This window comes from Cucurbita moschata, unplaced genomic scaffold (assembly GCF_002738365.1).
Source record: "Cucurbita moschata cultivar Rifu unplaced genomic scaffold, Cmos_1.0 Cmo_Scf00077, whole genome shotgun sequence".
NCBI classification, from domain to species: Eukaryota; Viridiplantae; Streptophyta; class Magnoliopsida; order Cucurbitales; family Cucurbitaceae; genus Cucurbita; species Cucurbita moschata.
In genome coordinates, this window is record NW_019268593.1 from 328,092 (window position 1) to 354,394 (window position 26,303).

Here is a 26,303-nt window from a genome sequence, read left to right on the forward strand (position 1 = left end):
TAATAATGCGAGTTATTCTCATAATTGTAGTATCTGCCCGTTAGCAGAACAAACTAGATTGTCTTTCCCAAGAAGTTCAATAACAACCCATTCTGCCTTTGATCTGATACATTGTGATGTTTGGGGACCACATAAAATTCCTACCCATTCCGGTTTGCATTTTTTTCTCACTATTGTTGATAATTTTACTCGATGTACTTGGGTTTTTCTAATGCAACATAAGTTAGAAGTACATCATTTACTAATGAACTTTGTTAAATTCGTTCAAACTCAATTTCATACTACTATCAAGATAGTTCGATCAGACAATGGGACTGAGTTCCTATCTTTGCAACAATTCTTTACTTCTTGTGGCATTGAATTTCAGCGCACTTGTGTCTATCCTCCACAACAAAATGAAGTCGTAGAACGTAAGCATTGCAATATCCTAAATGTAGCTAGGTCTCTTCTTTTTCAGTCACAGGTTCCACTTAATTTTTGGGGAGAGTGCATTTTAACGGCTGTTTATCTTATAAATAGAACGCCATCACCATTGTTATCTAACAAGACACCCTTTGAAGCACTCTACAAACGACCACCAACATTTCATCATCTTAAAGTTTTTGGTTGTAAATGTTCTGCAACTATAGTACATCCTAAGCAAAAATTTGAACCTCAGGCAATTCCTTCTGTTTTCGTAGGATATCCTTGTGGTCATAAAGGTTACAAGTTGTATGACATGCAATCTCACAAATTCTTTATCAGCCGTGACGTTAAATTTTGTGAAGATGATTTTCCTTTTTCATCAGCTTCACAAACTTTGACATTAGCTCCTTCGACTCCTGTTGTACCACTTCATGATCCATCCTACTCAAACATCCATCCTCCACCTTCTATTCCTTCACCTCCTATTCCTCCTTCACCTCCTATCCCTTCACCTACTACTTTGTCGTCTCCTCCACCTTCTCCAGCTTCGACCACTAATTCTAATCCTATCCCACCTGATACATTAGCTCCACTTCGACGTTCTGCTCGTACTAAATAGCCTCCAGCTTGGCATAAGGATTATGAGATGTCTTCTGGAGCCAATCATTTAACCTCTAGCTCAAGTCCCGGCACTGGCACCAAGTATCCCCTTCATCATTACCTTTCATTCTCTCGTTTTTCTCCTACTCAACGTGCTTTTCTAGCTCTTATTACATCCCAAACAGAACCTAAAACCTATGACGAGGCAGTTGCCGACCCGTTATGGCAGCAGGCTATGAATGATTAAATTGCAACTTTGGAATATAATCATACATGGTCTCTCGTTCCTCTACCACCTGGTCATAAAGCTATTGGTTGTCGTTGGGTGTACAAAATTAAATACAACTCTGATGGTTCTGTTGAACGTTATAAAGCTCGACTTGTAGCAAAGGGATACACTCAGGTTGAAGGTATTGATTACATAGAAACATTTTCCCCTACAGCAAAACATACTACACTTCGTTGCTTACTCACTGTTGCTGCTACTCGAAAATGGTTCACCCATCAGTTGGATGTTCAAAATGCATTTCTCCATGGTAATCTAAATGAGGAAGTTTATATGTCTTTACCACCAGGTCTTCGCCGACAGGGGGAGAATACAGTATGTCAGCTCCATAAATCTCTTTATGGATTAAAACAAGCTTCTCACAATTGGTTCTCCATATTTTCTACAACTATACAAAATGCAGGCTACACTCAGTCCAAAGCAGATTACTCTTTATTTACTAAGAGTAAAGGTACTTCTTTCACTGCAGTTCTAATCTATGTTGATGATATTCTATTGACAGGCAATGATCTCAAAGAAATTCAATATCTCAAGACTAGTTTACTCCAGAAATTTCTTATAAAAAATTTAGGAAATTTGAAATATTTTCTAGGCATTGAATTTTCTCGGTCTAGAAAAGGAATTTTTATGTCTCAAAGGAAGTATGCTCTAGACATCCTTCAAGACACAAGTCTTACCAGAGCACGTCAAGGCAAAATCTAAAACTTTCTTTAACTGAAGGAGAGAAGTTGAATGATCCAAGAAAATACAAACGGTTGATTGGCAGATTAATATATTTGACCGTCACTAGGCCTGACATAGCTTATTCAGTTCGTATGCTTAGCCAATTTATGCATGAACCAAGAAAACCACATTGGATGGTAGCTCTATCAGTTTTGAGGTACATCAAAGGCACTCCTGATCAAGGACTCCTACTGCCATCTGAAAACAATTTAAGATTACAAGCATATTGCGATTCTGATTGGGGTGGTTGTTGAACTTCCAGACGATCTATTTCTGGGTTCTACCTTTTTCTCGAAAATTCAATTATTTCTTGGAAGTCTAAAAAGCAGACTAATGTGTCCAGATCATCAGCAGAAGCCGAGTATCGAGCTATGGCAAATACTTGTTTAGAGTTAACTTGGTTAAGATACATTCTTCAATACTTGAATGTTCCACTGTTCGAACCAACATTATTATATTGTGATAATCAAGCAGCATTACATATAGCAGTCAATCCAGTTTTTCACGAACTTACAAAACACATCGAAATAGATTGTCATATAGTTTCGACGAAAATGCAATTAGCAGATGTTTTTACTAAAGCTTTGGGAAGACATCAGTTTGACTTTTTGAAGGACAAGTTGGGTGTGATTAACATACACTCTCCAACTTGAGGGGGAGTGTTAAGATACGATATTTTGAAGATATATTTTAATAATTAGTTAGGAGTATATCTGAGATATTTTGGGAGTTGTTAGGATATTTTATATTAGATTTGATTAACAGTATATTTTATTTATTTACAAGATTTAGTTAGTATATTTTTTCTATTTTTAGGTATTAGTTGATAGTTTGTATCCTATTTAAACGTGGTAAACATGAATGAAGATCATACTTTTGATCCCAATTCTATTTCTATTTCTCATTCTTAACATAGTGAAGAGTTGAAAGCTTACAGACTCTATGATATAGAAGCGGCAGATGAAAATAATGATATAGAAGCAGCATTTGAAAATACTGCAAAGGAAAATATTTCATCTGGCTCTTTGGCTGAAGCAAGCTCTCCTAGCTCAAATAAGGCGAGGAATAAGAGACCACCAGTCTGGATGAGAGACTATGCAATAAGAGAAGATTTTTGTGAAGATGTTGATGAAGCGATCTGGCTCTTTGGCTGAAGCAAGCTCTCCTAGCTCAAATAAGGCGAGGAATAAGAGACCACCAGTCTGGATGAAAGACTATGCAATAGGAGAAGATTTTTGTGAAAATGTTGATGAAGCAATCTGGATGAGAGACTATGCAATAGGAGAAGTTTCTTTTGTAAAGAAGATGATGAAGCTCAGCCATGTTTACCCCTACTGAACCTGCAAACTTTGTAAACTTTAAAGAAGCATTGAAGAGTGAGAAATAGAGGCAAGCCATGGATCTGAAGCAATAAACAGAAATGACACATGGGAATTGATGAAGTTACCTGGTGGAAGTTTGGTATGAGGTCGTCGATATAAACTAATTACTATTCGTGTTCAGTTTAAGGGCGGGATTGTTAGGATTAGATTTGATTTAGTTATTTGGATTAGATTTGATCTAGTTATTTGAATTAGATTTGATTTAGTCATTCTTCAATTGGATGAGAGATTTCTCCCAATTCTTCTGGTCTTTTCAGTTTTCTTTTTCTGTTCCTAACGGTAACATGTCATTCTTAAAAAACTAGGACACCCGTTGTGACAATGATACATTAATTAAAAAGAATTATTTAAAAAAATTTATCAATTTTATATTAGAGATAAATTCATATAAATAAGTTTATATATTTGTATACTAAAAAAAAAAGCTTAATGTACGTTTCACTCTCAAAATATATTTAAAGTCAAGTGTCTGATACGATGGATTATAAATTTGTAATGTATCCATTGTATTAACAAGTGTTCAGTACATGCCCAACACGTGTCAGATTAGTGACACTAAGTTATTCTCATGCTTTCTTTACACTCATTTAAAGTAGTTTGAAAACTAGCACGTCAAATATTATAATTGACTAACTACAACTTCAATTTATTGTTTTAAGGATGGTTTTGACCAAAGAGAAATAAAATCCTTAATTTAGTACATGGTAGCAAAGATGGACATGAGAATGAGTTATTTTAGTATGGAAAGAGATTTAACCTTAAGTTATATCTCATATCGTCTTTTAACCAATTATTTAGTTTTATTTAGTATGTTTTAGAAAGATACGTCCATCAATAGCAAAAAAATAAAATAAAATAAAATAAATAGAATAGATTAAATTAGCCAAAAATAATGACTAACATAATTAAAAAAAAAAAAACATAAAGATGAATTGATTAAATTGGCTAATTGCTAACATAATTAAAAAAAATAAAAATGTAACAAACACACCGAAGTAAGATTAGGAACACAAGTAAAAAAAAACACAAACAGCCAAAAATCAAGATTTAGAAAGTGTTAAAAGTTTTGATATATAGACATTTCAAGACTTTACTCATGCAATATTCCCATGAAATCTAACACTAGGGCATCATAAAATTTAGAGAAATGATTGAAATTGATGTCATGTTCATATAGGTTGACTTTAATACAAAGAACAAATCGAACTTTCTTAAGGATAAATTGGGGACACCAGCCTAAGCTAATCAGGTAGGTGGCCTTACCATCCGTATTGTTCTATTTGATGTTGACTGTGCCCGTGGTTCTGCAAGTGTCATATATATTGATATGTGTGAAATGTTTGTGAATCGATATGCTTATGATATGTTATAATATGTGAATTGTATGATAATACGTACGGTACTATGTGTTCAATGGTATATTTGAGATAGGATACGAGAAGGATGCACTAAACGCAATGTAACGATAGAAGTAAGACATGTTCACGAAACGTTATGGTTTTGGTTACGTATCGAAGTTCTATGGGTATGACAGATTGATAAAAACGATATGGTCACGATGGATTCATAAGGAAATACGATTAGGTTATGGGTAGAAAGGGATAGGATTATGATAGATTGACAGAACAATAGCATTAGGATACGTTCCTGTAACATTATGACTAAGGTACGTTCAGGTAACGACACAACTATGATAAGTCTAATGACGTTAAGGCTATGATAAATTAGGGAAAGATATAACCACAAAGTTTTTACGATATGATATGATTATGATACGATATGTGAAGGATGGATATATATCCAACAAGTGTCAAAGAGGGACGTGAGAATAAATTATTCTCAAGCTTTCTTTACATCGGTCAAAGAGTATTTGACGAGCTTTCAAAATTAAGGGTTTTCTTTTTTCTTCTTCCTTCTTTCTCCCTTTTCACCTTTAACTTTTTTTTTTAAATAAAAAGAAGTTTAATGTGAGAATGAAGAAGTTAGAAAGGAGAAAGAAATGAATGTAATAAAACTTTTCCGTTGGTAGGAATGGAAATGGTGAATGGGTTCTTGACAATAGTCGACCGCTATACTCTGGTTTTGGATGTAAGTGATGATTATCAGCAATATGAGTTGTGTCAATACCACACCGTTATCAAGAGGAAGTAAAGTAGAGTAGAGATCAAGTGATCCATTTGTTGAGAGTGTTGTAAAAGGCACACAAGTAAGAATGTTGGATATAACTACTCTTTCACATTTGAGGGATGAGTCTCATAGATCCAACTACAATATCAAAGAAACTTCGGGTGGTAGTGATTGCTTGCATTGGTGTCTCCGTGGTATCCCAGACACATGTAACATGATTTTTCTTGCTCAAATATAGCTTCATTTGTCTTAAAAGTTCACTTTTGAGTAATCCTGGAAAGCTTCTTAATTTGCAGCCTCGGGTGAAGATGATCACTCCGAGGTGGGTTTGTTAGTGAAGATGCAATTGAATAATCAGGGTTTTATATCAATGGTTCCATTTATATCTATAAATGAAATTTGTGGTGTATTTTTTGGAAATTCAACAATAATCATCGGTTATTTGGTTACCATTCTAATGAAATTCAACTTTCGACCTTTTGTGAATGCTCCAAGCTACTTGCAAAGTACTGTCGATTATGATTCATAATACTCAACGACTCGAAATTGAGGTTTATTCATGTTTGAAAATGTGACAAACCAAAAGACAAGATGCTAATTAATATTGTTTGTGATTGTTGTTGTGAATTCTTCATCTTTCAATACATATTTTGGTTGGCTTATGAATTTTTCCATCTTTTAAAAATATTATTATTTTAGTTCAGGCCTAATTTCATAATAGGCGATTGAATCACAATATTGCAATATTTTAAGTTGCTTTTAAGATTAAAGGTCGATGAATAAAGTAATTACGGCAAGGTCTTTTTATGCATCTTATTTTGATCTAGCACATAAATGCTTCATAATTATTATTATTTTTTTTTTTATGAATTAGGTTATGAAGATCATTTGAATTACAAGCGCTTTAATTCAAATAATATTTAATAACTAATCATTTTAATATTTATACTCAAATATACTAACAGTACGAGTAACACTAGTCTCAATGACTTAAAGAATACAACTATTATCTCAAACTATAAAAAATTTAACTCCAACCTATTCTAATGGACAAACGCTTTATTAGACTCTATTGTAAGATTTCACTTCATCAATTTAAGTAGTGTTTAACTACAACTATAAATATCAAATTCTTAAGTATTCATGAACAAAATCGGCCTAACAATGTCTCTGGGAACTATTTACTAAAGGTGTTAGAATGAGCCGTGTGGAAGGGTTGCCTTTAGATCTTCAGTACCAGTTAAGGATGTCAATATCCTAGTAGTGCAGAATGCAGGAAGGTTCGTAGTTGAAAAGAATAACGAGAATAGTGGACATCGTTTCATCTACAAGCGTGTGGTGAACGGTCTGGTTGGTATGACTAGAGAACGTCATCCTCGCAGAATTTATATTATTGTGATAAAAGTTATAAATATCGATGATATTCCTTGGTCTTTTATTACAAAGGTGCAGAACTTTCTTTTTGTACATGTGATATATCCATCGCCACCTACTCATAAGCTCTCATCTTTTAAAGAAGTTCTCGAGTTCCTTGTCCCCAAGTAGCAATATAACTACTAGAATGCTATCTCTACTTATAATAAGCTCTCTCTCTCTCTAAATATATGTGTGTGTGTGTTTGTGGATGTATTACTCTCTTTTATTAATGAAATATGGCATAGTCGTAATGATATTATGAGTATCTTTTTTATCCCTCCCTTTCTTGTCACTATATAAAGAATATGAAGATTATAAGTAAAAGTGTACAAGTAATTTGTTACTTTTGAACTTAAAATGCTTATAATTCAATTTATCTTTGTTATCAACAATAATTATCAAACGGTATATAATTTTGTCCAAGTAAGGTCGCTTCTCATTCCCTGTATTATTAAGGAATTTCAAATGAGTGATTTGATACATCACATAGGACAAAATATTTATTTGTTTCAAATATCTTATGTTGACAATTCTTTTTTGTCAAGTATTTTAATATTATCATTGTGAATTACTAATGGCATTAGATTGAATCTCATTAATAACAATATCCCAAAACTCAGGTAAAGATGACATCAAAATTAATACTTTAATTTCATCTTCAAAATTTATTTCCACTTAACTCAGTTGACTGATAATCATAATAGTCATTTATTCAACAATAAGGGTGTTAGCATCCATTTGGAAATGAACCCATATTTAAAAAATTTAGATAAAATAGAAAAGAATTGTAATCTCAAAGACAATGATACTATGTGAAACTAGCCTCAACTTAACTCTTTGGGGCGGTAAACCAACGGTTCCTTCACCCAAGACCCATGGCCCAACTCCTAACATGGAAGGAATAATCTAGAGAATCATTCCAAGAACCCTAACGGATGGGTTACAAACTCACATTATCAAGCTCGACAACAAACAATGTCGCTGGCAAACTTAGGAATAAAAGTAGGAGACATTTTATAGATTTAGGAGGAGTAAGTGAAAACAAAAAGAGAGTCATGACCCATTTTCGGTGGGTTCTCGAAGCACCGATTGCAAGTTAAGAGAGGTTGAAAACAAAGTAGAATGTTTTCTCGAAATAAAAAACGAATTAAAATATAATGAACAATGTCGCCGGCAAACTTAGGAATAAAAATAGGAGACATTTTATAGATTTAGGAGAAGTACGTGAGAACAAAAAGAGAGTCATGACCCATTTTCGGTGGGTTCTCGAAGCACCGATTACAAGTTAAGAGAGGTTGAAAACAAAGTAGAATGTTTTCTCAAAATAAAAAAAGAATTAAAATATAATGAACATATATATTTACATTTACATTATATTCAAAATATCAAAAATAGTTGGTGTTGTTTGTCTAGGACAATCTTAGTTGCATGAAAGATATGGAAAACATGGAGTGAGTACATGAAATCGATAATTATTCTTATTTCTTTTCGTTTAGACTCTCGGTGGTCGGCTTTGTCTAAAATAAAAGGGCCCAACCAGATTCGAACTGATGACCTCTTGATCTGCAGTCAAATGCTCTACCACTGAGATATAGACCCATTTTGCATGATTTCAACCTTAGTGACCCCTTCTACAGAGTGTCAGTCTAAAAGTATAAAAAGTGTCTGTCCAAAATAAAAGGGCCCAACCAAGTTCAAACGGGTGACCGGTCAAATTCTCTACCACTGAGCCATGGATCCATTTTTTAGGATTTTAACCTTAGTGACCCCTTAGACATAGTATCGGTCCAAAAAGTGTAACAAATTTCTATCCAAGATAGAAGGGCCCAACTAAGTTCAAATTGGTGACCTCTTTGATCAGCAATCAAATGCTCTAAGATTGAGCTATGGACCCATTTTGTATGATCTCAACCTTAGTGACCCCTTCTACAGATTATCGGTCCAAAAGTGACCCTACCGAATCGGCTATGGACCAATTTTGTATAAATTGGTGGATTATCTATCGGGAATTAAACACAGGTCGTTAGATTCAAAGTCGAAAGTGCTAACCACTACACCATAGAACCACTTGTTAAACTTTATTTTGGCAGCGATTTTGATAAACGCCAACAACGCTGAATTTTGCAAAGCTAGAGGTCGTAGTATCCTTACAGACTTTCACAAAGTGTTTTCAACTTCTTTTATAGGTAATTGAACTTTTGAGTCCATGCAAATGATTGGTTGGATTAGTATCAGTTTGAGAAGACAGACGAGAGAAGAGAGACTTTGTTAGAAACTCTCCCATAGGTAATCTCTCAAGGTGTTTTCAACTTCTTTTATAGGTAGAATTTTAAAATTAAACCACAACAAAATTTACTTCTATCTAGCAAAATTATTTTTTTTTTGTTTGAAACAAGATTATTCCCTTCATTTTCTAAAACTAAATTTGACTCTCCAATAGATTTTAATAGTTTTGTTAATTAAATTTTATTTAAAAAATTTTGTACATAGAGTACAATGGAAATAATACTTTTTTTTTTTTTACTATTTTGTAATTTGTATGGTATTATTCGAGGCTTTTGAATGAAATATGATAATTAATTCTCTGTCCTCTTTGACAATTTTAGATATCTCCATATTCGATATTTGATGGGTCCCGTTTCATTATGAGATCTGCCCTTGGGTCAATAAGACTTAAGCAGAGAGTTTATTTGACTAATGATTTGATTTTTTTTTGTTATAGAGATATCCCTTACAAATCAAAACTTTGTATTACTCTGAAGACACTCATCAAGACATTTGTAAATGTGCCTCATATCTTGAAGGATATAAGACAAAAAAAATTTTAAGTTGGCTTTTCTAGGATAAGTCATCACCAAAGTTTGAGATAAAGACCATTGGATGGGTTTTAATAAGGCTCAAATAAAGTTAAAATCCAAGAAAACGGACACCACTATTAATGAATGTACACAACTAGGTGATTTCTTTTGATTACATTAATGAATGTATGTAGATGTTTAAAGTGTTGATCTTAATGGTTTTAGAAAATATCAACACATCATCAATATAAACTATCGAAATTTTTTTAAAGGATTGAAAATATCATTCATAATCTTCTGAAATTCGGATGGAGCATTTTTTAGCCTAAATGGCATGACGTTCCTCTCATATTTTCTAAATTGGACATAAATGCTAGTTTATATTTGTCCTTTTAGGAAATTAGAATTTTCCCAAATCCCAATTTCATGTCGAATTTTATAAAAACATTTGAGTCTAAATTCTTTTTATCAAATCATTTTTGTTTTGGATTGGATATCTTATTTATTCTAAAACCTTATTCAAAGGTTTGTAGTTAATTACGGGTATCAGAATTTCTGGTTTCTTTTCACCATGTTGTTAACCTAAAATGTCAGACATGACTACAAGCTCTTTGAAGACCTTATCAGCTTCCTCTGCAAAATATCACCTAAAATGTGGGTATTTAAGGTTTGATGCTTAGGGTTCTATCTACAGTGAACTTGTGATAATTTTTGTCAAATTATATATTTGAATACCTAATACATTAAGATATAATATCTTATTTAAATAATATTAAAATGACGTAGAATAACATAATATATGTTTTATTAATATGAATCTCATTCAAATTTCAAATATATTTTTTTATTTAATGTTTATGATACACATCAATTATTTTAATATTTAACATATCAAATACGTTAATATGTTTTGATATTATAGTTCAAGACTATAGGAACTTGCTCAGAGGACCTGAGAGTTACGTTGGCCCACAATGCAACTGATGGACGATGCAAAACTATGGTGACACTTGAAGGTGAATTGTATAAAAAACTGGTCATGCACCAAAAAATCATGGGAAGACCATTGATGGAATTGAAGCAATCGACACTCCTCTGGATGGGTTTCCAATCAAAGACCTAATGTTTGATGTTGACTCTTTTGAGGAAAGAGCCACAGGATCGAACAACAAGAAACGTGGCGGAAGCTCTGAGACCTCTATCACACATATAAAAAAACGTGTCGAAGAGTTAGACATTACACAGAAGATCTGGCTTTCATTGGGGAGACCCGAGTTTGATTCTCGACAATGAAATTTTATTTTCTTATTTCTTTTATTTTATAGTTTCATCTTTTGTCACCAATTATATTTAAATTTTACCTAGGTTTGAGAAGCACTCTAATGATGACTTGAATAGTATCTTAAATTCAAAAGACTTTTATGAACTTGGTTTGAGAGGCACTATAATAATCAAGTTCAATAGTATCCTAGATTAAAAAGACTTTTATGAACTTTGAACCTTTAATAGTGTTATGTCATAGATATTTGGTTCAATTTCAACCAGTGAGGTTGAGGTCATTCAAATGGTTAATGTGATAATCCGGTCATTTTCAAGGTCTCTTTTGTTGAACGCCATCATTGCTGAGATGACTAAGATGAGCACCAGAGTGAGTTTGACAAGGAGGGTCGTAGAGAACCACACCCCAAGCCAAGCTCATGTTGGGCTTAACAAACTGAAAATCCAAAAACACAAACCCTTAAATGGGAACCGGGATGCAAGGAATTAAAAAACTTTATTTTTGACGTAGAACAATACTTGAAGATTACAGGAACTTGCTCATAGGACCTAAGAGTTACGTTGGTCACAATGCATCTCATGGACGGTGGCGCTCGAAGGTGGATGATATAAAAAATGGGTCATACACCATAAACTCATGGGAAGATCATTGATGAAATCGATGCAATCGATGCTCCCCTTGATGGGTTGCCAATTAAAGACCTGATGTTTGATGTTGACTCTTTTGAAGAAAAAGCCACACAATCGAACACCTCGAAATGTCGCGGTAGCTCTAAGAACTCTATCATACGACTTGAGAGTTGACGGCTACAGGAACTTTCTCATATGACCTGAGAGTTACGTTAGCCGCAATGCATCTCATGGACGATGCAAAACCATGGTAGTGCTCGAAGGTGAATGGTATAAAAAATGGGTCATGCACCATAAACTCAATGGAAGATCGTTGATGGAATCGATGCAATCGACGCTCCCCTAGATGGGTTGCCAATCAAAGACCTAACATTTGATATTGACTCTTTTGAAGAAAGAGCCACACAATCGAACAGCTCGAATTGTCGCGATAGCTCTGAGAACTCTAACACACACAGGGAAGGACTTGTCGAAGAGTTAGACATTAAGCAAAAGATCATGCTAAAACTCTTCAGCGATCTGACAAAAGACTTCAGCACATCCACAACAAAAATCCATTGTCGTCTAGCAGTCAGGATATTTGGCTTTCACTCAAGAGACCTGAGTTCCATTCTTGGCAATGGAATATTATATTCTTATTTCATTTTATTTTACAGTTTCTATCTTGGATTAAAAAGATTTTTATGAACTTCCGACCTTTGGTAGAGTTATGTTATAGATATTTTGTTCAATTTCAAATGGTAATGCGATAATTCAGTCATTTTCGAGGTCTCTCTTGTTGAACAACGTCATGGTTGAGATGAGCTAGTGATTCAAATGGTTAATGCGATAATCCAGTCGTTTTCGAGGTCTCTCTTGTTGAACGACATCATGGCTGAGATGAGCAGGTGATTCAAATGGTTAATGCGATAATCCAATCGTTTTCGAGGTCTCTCTTGTTGAACGACATCCTGGTTGAGATGAGCACCCGAGTGAGTTTGACAAGTTGGGCTGTAGAGAACCACACCTCAAGTCAAGTTCATGTGGGCTTAGCAAGCTTAAAATCCAAGAACACAACCCCTTAAATGGAAAACGGGATGCTAAGGAATTAAAAAGCTTTATTTTTGACGTAGAACAATACTTGAAGGTTACTGGAACTTGCTCATAGGACCTAAGAGTTACGTTGGTCGCAATGCATCTCATGGACGATGCAAAACTATGGTGGCGCTCGAAGGTGAATGGTATAAAAAATGGGTCATGCACCATAAACTCATGGGAAGACTGTTGATGGAATCGATGCAATCGACGCTCCTCTGGATGGTTGCCAATCAAAGACCTGACGTTTGATGTTGACCCTTTTGAAGAAAAAGCCACATGATCGAACAGCTCGAAACGTCGCGGTAACTCTGAGAACTCTATCACACACATGAAAGGACGTATCGAAGAGTTAGACATTACCCAAAACATCATAGTAAAACTCTTCAGCGATTAGACAAAAGACTTTAGGACAATTACACAAAAAATTTATTGTTGTCCAACGGTTTTGATATTTGGCTTTCACCTAGGAGATTCTAGTTTAATTCTCTAAAATTGAACATTATTTTCTTATTTCTTTTTATTTTATAGTTTCATCTTTTGTCACCAATTATATTTAAACTTTACCTCATTTTGAGGGGCACTTTAATGGCCAAGTTCAACAGTATCTTAGATTAAAAAGACTTTTATGAACATCGTACCTATGTTAGTGTTATGTTATAGATATTTGTTTCAATTTCAACAACTGGGGTTGAGGTGACTTAAATGGTTAATGCGATAATCGGGCTATTTTTTAGGTCTCTCTTGTTGAACGCCATCATGGTTGAGATGAGCACTCGAGTGAGTTTGACAAGGAGACCCGAATTTAATCTTTACCTACGTTTGAGAGGCACTATAATGGTCAAGTTCAATGGTATTTTAGATTAAAAAGACTTTTATGAACTTTGTACCTTTGTTAGTGTTACTTTGTACCTTTGTTAGTGTTATGTTATAGACATTTGGTCAAGTTCAACAAGTGGGGTTGAGGTGATTCAATTGGTTAATGTCACTTTATTTGATTCAATTGGTTAATGTCACTTTATTTGATTCAAATGGTTAATGTGATAATCCAGTTGAATAGTTACAGGCTATTTCAAAGGTCTCTCTTATTGAACGCCAACAAGGCTGAAATGATTGAGATGAGCACCTGGGTGAGTTTGACAAAATTGAAATAAAATCAAATAAAATCACTAAAAAAAAATTGAAAAAAATTGGAAAAAAAAAATTAGCCTTATGACACTTCCTTCAACTCGAAGGGCGGTAATGTTAGGATCGATATCAGTCGTTAGCTCTGATACCAGTTGTTAGGATCGCACAACAACGCACACGCTCGATATAGATGAACACAAAGAATGGGATGAAAAAAAGTGCAAGGAGAACTCTGGCTAAAAGGATTTTTCTTTTTTATTGATGACTTCAGGTATGTACAACAAGAGTACAGAGAATAGAAAAGTACATTTTCAAAGCTCTACCGAACCAGATATATATATGGTAGAGTTTACTATATATAGTTTTACCAGATTTAGCCATCTACTATATATAGCTATTTACCATATACAGCTTTACCGGATATAACTTTACCATATATAGTTTTACCATATATAGCTTTACTATATATAGCTTTACTAAATATAGCTTTACTAAATATAGCTTTACCGAATATAACGTATAGCTGTATCAGCCTTCATAACCTAACAGGTAAATCAAGGATTCCTTTGCTCAAGACCCATGATCCAACTCCCAACATGCTAATGATAAGCTATAGAATCATTCCAATAACCTCAATGGATGGATTACAAACTCACATTACCAATCTCGATAACTGGACATGTCATCGGCGTTAGAAAAACGACCGCATCAGAGCAAGTCATAGGGATAGAAGATCCCGTTGAAGGATGATAGCCCAATCGTAATCTTCAGCCCAACGAGCCAAGCTTTTGTAGAAGCAAGAACCCTTGTATTAAAGAAATCAACACCTTCTTATACAAAATTTGGATCAACCAAGAGATAAAGCTAGAATTAGATGATGAGATCCAAGATTGAGAAACAAGATTTGGAACCTTTTTCTAAACTGAGTCACTTCACAATCGAACTTCATCAAGGCTTGATTGAATGACTCAGATGCAATCTACCACAAGAATTGCATGAAACTTAGAAATGACAAAGATATGCTAAGATTTCTATAAGGATTGTCTCAACTTGAGATATCAATTTCATTGATCACAAATATGCTTTTACATAATAATTTGTGGGTATTTATAGTCTCCCAACAAAAGAAGTTAGTGGCCGTGATTTAATCTCGATCCCTTTAAATCTCCACACAAGACGAAGTCAATTTGAGCATTACAAACTTTATGAAATTAAAATAATAAATAATGTTTTCTAACCACTCATGAAATGATGCTTGCAACTTCATCCACTACTTCAACCGTGCAAATATTTACTTTTAAATCTCCAAATGGTCTTGACTCAAACGAATCAGCTTGTAACACATGAATTGATGGTTGAACCTAGCCTATCCAATTTTGTAGATGAAGTATGAATGTTTGTTGAATCTTCTTGGCCTTGGATTGTGTAATAGGTCCAGTTGGAACACCGTGATTCTTATCATCATCCCCCTCTTCGAAAGGATTCGTCCTCGAATCAGAAAAATCATCACCTACATCAAAAGGACTCAACTTAGCAACATTGAAAGTAGAATGTACACCGTGATTCTTATCATCATCCCCCTCTTTAGGATTCGTCCTCGAATCAGAAAAATCATCACCTACATCAAAATGACTCAACTTAGCAACATTAAAAGTAGAATGTATTGACAATTCTACAGGAACATCAATTTTTTTTGTTCCATGCAATAAAATGAGTCATTTTACTAAATGTGTGATGGAGCATTTATAATCAAATAATCAATTTTATTGTTCCATGCAATAAAATAAGTCATTTTATTAAATGTCTTATGGAGCATTTATAATCAAATAAAGAATTCTTATAGAGCATTTATAGTCAAATAAAGAATTAGGAATCCACGCTATCTTTAGATCTACAGACCCACTCTCACTCCCATTTCAGCTATCCACGCTAACATTAAAATGAAAATTCATCAGTAAAATTATTTAGCTAATTCATTGAAATTTTTAAAAGAAATCATCTCTGAATTTAGATAAGATAGTAAGTTATACTACTTGAATCAGGTGTGGTGAAGGTCGACTTAACACGTGACCTTCAAATCTTCAATATTACAGACTCCCAACTAAGCTATCCCCTATAACATTCAAAATGAAAATTTTGAAATTTTAAAAAGAGATAATCACTAAATTTAGATTAAATAGTCAAGTAATTTTTAAAAGAAATAATCACTATTGAATATTTAGGTTATGCAAGTTAGTTGACTTGAATTAGGTGGGGTAAACGTGGATCAAACACATGACTTTCAGATCTTCAGTGACGCTCTCCAAACTGAGATATCCCCACTAACATTAAAAATAAAAATTCATCGATAAAGACTATAACATTGAAAATGAAAATTCTGAAATTTTAAAAAGAAATAATCACTAAATTTAGATTAAATAGTCAAGTAAATTTAAAAAGAAATATTCACTCATAAGGAGTAGAAGTAGACAATTGAGAAACAAAATTTCAATGTTACTTCAAGAATTAACAATGGACGGAATGAAATCATTTTTCAACCCGGTAACTGGGTTTGGATACATTTTCTCAAGGAGTGATTCCCATCTCAAAAGAAGACAAAGTTACATCCAAGAAGGATGACCCTAATCAAGTCCTTGAAAGAATTAATAACAATGCATATAAAATGATATTCCACGAGAATTTTCAGCACATTCTACATTCAATGTTGCTCACTTGAGTCCTTTTGATGTAGGTGATGATTTTCAGATTCGAGGACAAATCCTTTTGAAGAGAGGGAAGATGATAAGGATCACGGTGTTCCAAATGTTCCAACTGGACCTATTACACGATCCAAGGCCAAGAAGATTCAACAAGCATTTATTTTTCATCTACAAAATTGGATAGGCTCGGTTCAACTATTATTTCATGTGTTACAAGCTTATTAGATTGTGAAAGGACCATTTGGAGCTTCAGAAGTGAGTATTTACACAGTTGAAAGAGCAAATGAAGTTGCAAGCATCAGTACATGAGTTGTTAGAAAACTTTATTTATTTTTTTTTTTTTGGAGATTTAAGGGGATCGAGATTAAATCCCGGCCACTAACTTATTTTGTGGGAGACTATAAATACCCACAAATTATTATGTAAAAATCAGATTTGTGATGAATGAAATTGATCTCTCAAGTTGAGAAGTTCTCCTTCAAAATCCGAGCATCATCTATGCAAGTTTCATGACATTCTTGTGGTAGAGTGAAATTCTCAACCTTCTACTTATTTTTTGGGATTTCTTTTGTCCCTATTCATTGTAATTTATCCTAATACAAACAAGTTTATTTTTGTAGGGAATGTATTAAGCACATAGATTTATTAATTATGGTGAACTTTTGTATAAAACAAAGTAAATACAAATGGAGTAACATGAGATAGAAGTAAACATAGTAATAAAAAGAAACTACATCAACTTAAAGGAAGTTAATCCCATTTTACAATATAAATATTGTTCAATTGTAACAAAAAAGTAGTTTTGAAAACTAGCCACTCTAGATCAATCTATGTTTGGAAAACTAAAATAAAGAAAAAATAAATAAATAAAAATATTTTTAAAAAACTTAGTTGGGTGTGAAATTTTTCTTAAAATTCAAATGTTTTTTTTATTTTTTATTTTTTTAATAAACAGATAAAACACATAATTTTGAAATAAAAAAAAATAGTTATCAATGCATGGGCTCCGGTGGCAATGCTACTTCAACTGTGTGATAGACCATGTGAAGTTAACATGACAATAATAGTAGGTTCTAAAGCACAAAAATATGTGGATAAATTTCATATATTGAGGTGCGGAAAACATATAAACACGAGCAACTAAAAATAATAGATCCATTATAAGGGCATTTGGCCTAGTGGAATTTTTTTTTTTTTTTTTTTTTATTTTTTTTTTTTTTACAAATTAGGTGGAATGAACAAAAAAAAAATAATGAGTTTAAAATTACCAAACAAAATATCAATTTTCAAATGGAATGGAGACGTAAGACCCTTCGAAAAAAGAAAAGGACAAAAGAAATGACTGTTATTATTGGTATCAAACCAATAACAATTCATATCAGCTAAATCTTCGGGTTGATAATTAGGCCAGAGAAAGAACTTGAATTTATTTTTACATCTATCAACATGTTTGCTACTTTTATCTAAAACTTGATCACTGAGTTTTTCTTATTTGCCTTGTAAAATTATGTATTTCTATGGATATCATTTCTATTTCTAGAATTGAAGCAAAAACATGTGGATAAATTTCAAATATTAACGTGCATAAAAGATATGGACCAGCAACTAAAAATGATAGATCCACTACAAGGCATTTGGTCTAGTGGTATGATTCTCACTTCGGGTGCGAGAGATCTCAAGTTTGATTCCCAAAATGCCCCTAACAATTATATCAAATTGAAGCATGCAATATAATAAGATTTGAAATAGGTTTTTTAAACCTTGAACCAAGAAGTAATTCAGATGGATATTTGAAAAGAGAAAAAAAAAAAAAAAAAAAAAAACCTTGGGCAATCATGACTGTGACATCTGCCCCCACACAAATTTATTGTAAGAGACTGACTTTAGGTCTCTCGATGCGCTTCGAGCTGATCTCATAATGAGGAGTCTCTTCCAACCTACTAGGTGCTGTCTAAAATCACTTCTCGGTTTGTTGAGTCTTCATGTCTTCTCTGTTCGTGTTTTTCCTACTTTCCACTTGAAACTTTTTCTTATTTGTATGACGTCATACCACCTGCTTCTGCTTGATGTCTTCTTGGTCAAAATAATAATGTTTCAAGTTACTAACGTGCACAACAAGGTTAGTCCGCATCCATAAGAGCAATTGGACTCTATATGATGTCTTCGTAACCTTATGGATAACTTTAACTAGTCCATAGTATTTTCACACCAGTCTTTGGTTCTTGTTGCTTTGAACTCGAAGTTTATTTGAACTTAACTTATATGAACTCTTTATTTTTCTTGAAATTATTGTGGTTGACGCTTCTGACTGACCCTTCTCTTCATCCGTCTAGATGATATTTCTGTGTGAACATGTGTTGCTTCAGTGGTTTGTTTCTGTCTCCCTTCTTCAGTATCTGACCTTGTTTTTGTCTCTCATGGTGGGGATAAATCCATTATCTGACCTTGTTTTGCGTCGTGGTGTTCATGTAGTGGCAACAAGGTTTCTCTTGAGGTTGGCTCACTCGAGCTCCCTTTTTCAATTACGACAATAGCAACAAGCGTAGATTCATCATGGCTATGATTCTTTCTCAATTGTAGTATCGACATCATTTTCAACCCTCTTGGTTGATGGATGTTTTTCTGAATGATCGTCGGATTAGACTCCATTACTATTAGACATTTTGCTAGGGGCATGTAACTGACTTTGTGTTTCAGCAGAACGTTCATTCCTGACACGATGTCGAAGTCATCCATTTCAACTATCACCAAAAAATTTGCCTAGTCCAAGGCTCCAGCTTGATTAGTGTTCTCATTGTGACTCTTAAGACAGGTAAAGCTTCCAATTTGACGGCGTTCATCTTTCCTGTATCTTGATGCCAAAGGATGTTAAAATATTTTGCATCGGTCTCCATCATGAGTTGTGGGTGGCTCTAGAGTTGACAATGGTGTTCCTTACTACTTTGTGCTTTACCCAAACCTCGACATACATAATATATATATATATATATATTCATTCAACTATAACACATATGGTCCGTGGAAGAATTGTAACTCTTATGCTCATTAATATTATAATGGCTACTACCTAAATTATAACTAAAGTTGATAATTGATGTCCAATTAGCCAACCCTAAATTTGTAATCAGTGTGGAGTGATTGAAATTACAATGGAAGTAGTTTAAACTCCTAGTACCTTAAATGAAGTTGGTCTCTTCTAATAAAACACGAATTTCTCTTTAATATCATTAATACAATTATGCTTCATCTTGAAACCTACTCAACATGAAACTAAAACTGCGTTCAATTTAACTCCATTTTATTGTCATCTTGAATGACGTGTAGGATATATTCTTGATTTACCTTGATATTTCATATTAGTTAAGCTTTTTGCAAAATCACAATTAGACAACAACAAAGATGAACTTAGGTCTGTTTATTATTTTAAAGAAAATTTCTTTCTCCATCTTATTCCTAATAACTCTGCAACTATATTCATATTATGTTAAGAAACAAATTTTTTACTGGCAAGAAGTAAAATATGCAACTTTAACTAAAATTTCATCTAAACAAATTTTATTGTCATACAACATAGATGACAATTATAGCCTTCAAACAAAAACTAGAGTAGTTGTGGTGAACGGGATAGAAACTCTAGTGTTCATCCATAATAGACAACTACTACCTAAATTATGACCTAAAAATTTGAAAACATAAGTTGTAGTTGAAAATTACATAAAACAATCCCCTAAATCCTAGAACTCGTGTCCAATTAGTAAATCCTAAAGATAGTAGCTAACATAGAGTAATTGAAGCTCCACACGAAGTAATTTAAAGTTTCAGTTACTTAACTAAAGTTTATCTCGTCTTTAATGAAGCATTAGTTGCACTTAAGTTCATGAAATGTTTATAGACTCCAACTCTTAGTACTATTAATGCAATTATATTTCATATGAGTTTGTCATAAATCATATGGTACATTCAAGACAACTTCATTTTCTTGTCATACGATGCAAAATAGAAGAATTAAATCAAACAAATTGATGAACTGAGCCGAATAAATTCAACCCAACCAAACTGATTAGTTTGATTCATTTATTGGGTTGTAGTTTATTTGATAACACTTGCATATTGGAACAATTCAATATTACATGCCTTACTTACGAGTAAAATACTAGACCATCAACTTTTTGTTTTATAGTCCAACAACCACTCAAGAAAATAGATTTCAAACTTGAGAGAAAAAAATATATTGAGTAGGAGTTAAAAATGTTGCATATTTTTTAGAAAGGGCATTTGGTCTAGTGGTATGATTCTCGCTTAGGGTGCGAATTCTTGAAATGCCCCTATGTTCATTTCTCAAAAGATGAGCCTCAAAGAAAGCAATTTAGCAGCAACTTAGTGATATGTCTCAAATGGAACTATCAAATAATAATAATTGCTCATGGATTTCATTAACAAAGAAAATAAATGAAATAATGATGATACAGCCATAAACAACTTAATATATAGTCCATAATAAGGGCATTTGGTCTAGTGGTATGATTCTTGCTTTGGGTGCAAGAGGTCTAAATTTCATATATAGACTAGAAACTAAGAATTATAGACCTACTATAAAGGTATTTGGTCTAAGTGGTATGATTATCGTTTTGGGTGTGAGAGGTCTCAAGTTCGATTCTCAAAATGCCCCCAACAATATTATATCAAAATGAATTATGCAAGATAATATGATTTAAAATGTGGTTATGCAAGATAATATGATTTAAAATGTTGTTTTAAAACATTGAACCAAGAAGATGAGAATAGAGAATTATGCAAGATAATATGATTTAAAATGTGGTGTGGTTATGCAAGATAATATGATTTAAAATGTGGTTTTAAAACATTGAACCAAGAAGATGAGAATAGAGAATGAAACATATTCTTCAAGAATAAAGCTCTGATACGGGTTCAAAACTCAAAACTCTCTGATACTGATTTGTAGCGAACACAGCATCTCCTTCACTTTAAACTGCTAGTCTCTGATACTGATTTGTAGCGAACACACCTGTGACAGCATCTCCTCGGACAAAAAAAAAAAAAAAAAACACACACACACCTGTGACAGCATCTCCTATGACCAAAAAAAACACACCTGTGACAGATCTCCTGACTTTAAAGTGCTAGTCTAAACAAAATTCGTCACGTTCAACTAAATCCATATTAGGTGACCGCATCTCCTGACTTTAAACTGCTAGTCTAAACATGCTTTCGTTACGTTCAACTAAATCCATATTATGCAAAGAACCAAGTTTACGACTCATAAAAACAACTACCTAAATTATGTCCTAAAACTGCTAGTCTAAACAAAATTCATCACGTTCAACTAAATCCATATTTTTAAACTGGTAGTCTAAACAAAATTTGTCACGTTCAACTAAATCCATATTAGGTGACCGCATCTCCTGACTTTAAACTGCTAGTCTAAACATGGTTTCGTCACGTTCAACTAAATCCATATTATGCAAAAAAAACAAGTTTACGATTCATAAAAACAACTACCTAAATTATGTCCTAAAACTGCTGGTCTAAACAAAATTCGTCACGTTCAACTAAATCCATATTAGGTGACAACATTTCCTGACTTTAAACTGCTAGTCTAAACATGGTTTCGTCACGTTCAACTAAATCCATATTATGCAAAGAAACAAGTTTACTACTCATAAAAACAACTACCTAAATTATGTCCTAAAAATTTGAAAACATAAGTTGTAGTTGATAATTACACAAAAATTTCCCTAAATCCATGAAGTAATTTAAAGTTCCCCTTACCTAACTAAAGTTCAGAAGCATGAATTGCACTGAAGTTCATGAAATGCTTATAGACTCCAACTCTGAGTACTATTAATGCAATTATGTTTCATATGAGTTTGTCATAAATGAAACTAAGGTGCATTCAATACAACTTTATTTTCTTGTCATACGAGGCAAAATAGAAAAATTAAATCAAACAAACTGATGAACTGAACAGAATCAATCCAACAAAAATTTATTAGTTTGTTTCTTTTGTTGGGTTGTTGGTTTATTTGATAACCCTTGTATATTATAACAATTCAACTTTTCGTTTTCACTATTATTTGAGTAGAAGTTAAAAATATTGGGTGTTCAAGAAAAGGACTTCATATTTGAAATCAACCTAACTTCATATTCGACATTTTATACTTACCATCATGCTCTTAATACTCATAGTCTTTCTTAACATCCCATCCCAAGGCTCGACATTTTATACTTACCATCATGCTCTTAATACTCATAGTCTTTCTTAACATCCCATCCCAAGGCTTTATTCTCCAAGACAAATTCCATGCTCTTAATACTCATAGTCTTTCTTAACATCCCATCCCAAGGCTTTATTCTCCAAGACAAATTCAATATCCGAGGACTTCACGTGTTTCTTGCAATACGACAAAATATGACCTTAATACCTAGGCATAAGGCTTCATACATACGTTTCAAGTGGTATAACAAGGGCATTTGGTCTAGTGGTATGAAAGTTCGATTCTCAAAATGCCCCTTCAAGAGATTGTAGTATGAAAGACATTTACCAAGTAAATAAATACATTAAAATAACACAAGTGACACATATGTAAACTATGTTATTAATATTTTATTTCTCTTACATCTTTCCTTATTTATGAAATAATGAGTGGAGATATTTTTCATTTTCACAATTACCGATGACGGGAGGTTTAGGATTTTTTTAATGTAAGAATCGTGGGGATGTAGCTCAGATAGTAGAGCGCTCGCTTCCGATGTGGAAAGTACGAAGATCGATACCTTGCATCTCCAAATGAATCGATCACTAAACTTATGGAATAATGAGCGGAGATATTTTTTCATTATCACTAAATATATTATTCCATCTTTCCTTATTTATGAAATAATGAGCGTAGATATTTTTTTTTTATTTTTACAATTATTTATGACGGAAGGTTTAGGGTTTTCTGATGTAAGAATCGTAGGGATATAGTTCAGATAGTAGAGCGCTCACTTCTGATGTTGAAAGTACGGGGTTGATTCCTTGCATCTCCAAATGAATCGATCACTAAATATATTAGTTCTTTTCAATTTTTTCTTATTTACGACATAATGAGCAGGGATAGTTTTTCATGCCACTATTATTGATGACGAGACGTTTAGGATTTTGTGACATAAGAATCGTGGGGCTGTAGCTCAAATGGTAGACCGCTTGCTTTGCATGCGAGAGGTACGGGGATAGATACCACGCATCTCCAAAATAAAACTATCTATTATTAAATATATTATTAAAAATTATTTATTTTCAATTTTTCCTTATTCATGACAGGTTGAGTAGCGATATTTCTTCATTTTCACTAATATTGATGATGGAAAATTTAGGGTTTTGTGATGCAAGAATTGTGGAGATGTAGCTTCGCTTAGCATGCGAGAGGTACGGCTTAGCATACGAGACGTACGAGGATCGATACCTCAGATCTCCAAAAGAAACTATTTATTATTAATGTTTTATTTCTATTCAATATTTCCTTATTTATGACATAATATGGAGAGATACTTTTTCATTTTCACAATAAATGATGAAGGGATGTTTAGGGTTTTTTGATGTAAGAATCGTAGGGATGTAGTTCAAATGGTAGAGCGTTTATTTCCCATGTGGAAAGTATGGGGATCAATACCTTGCATCACCAATTGAATCGACTAAATATATTATTACTTTTTAATTTTTTCTTATTTAGGATATAATGAGCCGAGATAGTTTTTCATTTTCACTATTACTTTTGGCAAGATGTTTAGGACTTTGTGACATAAGAATTGTGGGGATATAGCTTAGATGGTAGAGCACTCGCTTTGCATGTGAGACGTATGAGAATTGATACCCTGCATCTCTAGATTTTATTCATTTTCACTATTATTAATGATGAGAAATTTAGGGTTTTATGATGCAACAATTGTCGGGATGTAGCTTAGATGGTAGAGCTCGAGAGGTAAGGGGATATCCTGCATCTCCACAAGAAACTATTTGTTATTAGTATTTTACTTCTATTCAACATTTCCTTATTTATGACATAATTAGCGGAGATATTTTTTCATTTTCACTAGAATTGATGACGGGACATTTAGGGTTTTCTGATATAAGTATTTTACTTCTATTCAACATTTCCTTATTTATGACATAATTAGCGGAGATATTTTTTCATTTTCACTAGAATTGATGATGGGACATTTAGGGTTTTCTGATATAAGTATTGGGAATGTAGCTTAGATGGTAGATTGCTTGCTTAGCATGCGAGAGGTACGGGGATCAGATCGATACCCCATATCTCCAAAAGAAGATATTCGTTATTACTATTTTATTTCTATTCCATATTTTCTTATTTATGACATAATGAGTAGCGATATTTTTTCATTTTCACTATTATTCATGGCGTGACGTTTAGGGTTTTGTGACGTAAAAATTGTGGAGATGTAGCTTAGATGCTAGAGCGCTCGCTTTGCATGCGAGTTGTACAGGGATTGATAACCCGCATCTCCAAAAGAAAGTATTTAATTTGTTATTATATTTTTTCATTTTCAAAATTATCGATGCCCCACATCACCAAACAAAACTATTTGTTATTAATATTTTGATATTTTTTTATTTTCACTATTATTGATGATGAGACATTTAGGGTTTTATGATGTAAACAACATGGGGATGTAACTCAGATGGTAGAGCGCTCGCTTTGCATGCGAGAGGTATGGGGATTGATACTTTGCATCTCAAAAAATAAGACTATCTATTATTAAATATATTATTTCTTTTCAATTTTTCCTTATTCATGACATGTTGGGTAGCAATATTTCTTCATTTTCACTATTATTGATGACGGGAAATTTAGGGTTTTGTGATGCAAAAATTGTGGGGATGTAGCTCAAATGGTAGAGCGCTCGCTTAGCATGCGAGAGGTACGGGGATTGATACCCTGCATCTCCAAAAGAGAGAAATTATTTTTTGAAGTATGAGTTAATTTAACATGTTATGTATAAGGTGGGTACGAGAGAAAAAGAAAAGATACTTATATAAGGATTATTATATCATTATGGCTATGTAGCTGGGTACAAGAGAAAAAGAAAAGATACTTATATAAGGATTATTATATCATTATGGCTATGTAGCTGGGTACGAGAGAAAAAGAAAAGATACTTATATAAGGATTATTATATCATTATGGCTATATAGGTGGGTACGAGAGGAAAAAAAAAAGATACTTATATAAGGATTATTATTTCATTATGGCTATATAGGTGGGTACGAGAGAAAAACAAAAGATACTTATACAAGGATTATTATATCATTATGGCTATATAGGTGGGTACGAGAGAAAAACAAAAGATACTTATATAATGATTATTATATCATTATGGCTATGCAATTTTTATAGATAAAAGAGAGTAATGTCCCACAAGCACATATAGAGAGAGGACTTATGGTAAGTAAAGAAAGCAATCTAGCAGTTAGTTATACTGCTAGTTGTGGGGAGGGAATTTGATGAATTCCTCAAAAGATAAGAGATTATAGGATGACGGCCAATGCATATGACGGAACTTCTTCACAATTGCAATATCTGACCAATGAATATTATTTTCATTTATAGCTTCTATCACAATAATATAAAATTTGGAGTCAAAGCCTATATGGGATTGAAAAGACCATTCACCACACACTTGTAAATTTAATTATATCTACCGCCTCTGAAATTTTCCACGGAAAACCTTCCAA

At 33.2% G+C, this 26,303-nt stretch overlaps 2 non-coding genes across 2 annotated transcripts; one reads left to right on the forward strand and one right to left on the reverse strand.

Moving 5' to 3' along the window:
* Positions 1 to 8,466: 8,466 nt before the first annotated feature.
* TRNAC-GCA lies at positions 8,467 to 8,538 on the reverse strand. The gene has a single exon. It is a non-coding gene; the product is annotated as a tRNA-Cys (tRNA).
* Positions 8,539 to 25,444: 16,906 nt separating this feature from the next.
* TRNAA-AGC lies at positions 25,445 to 25,517 on the forward strand. Its single transcript has one exon. It is a non-coding gene; the product is annotated as a tRNA-Ala (tRNA).
* Positions 25,518 to 26,303: the final 786 nt, after the last annotated feature.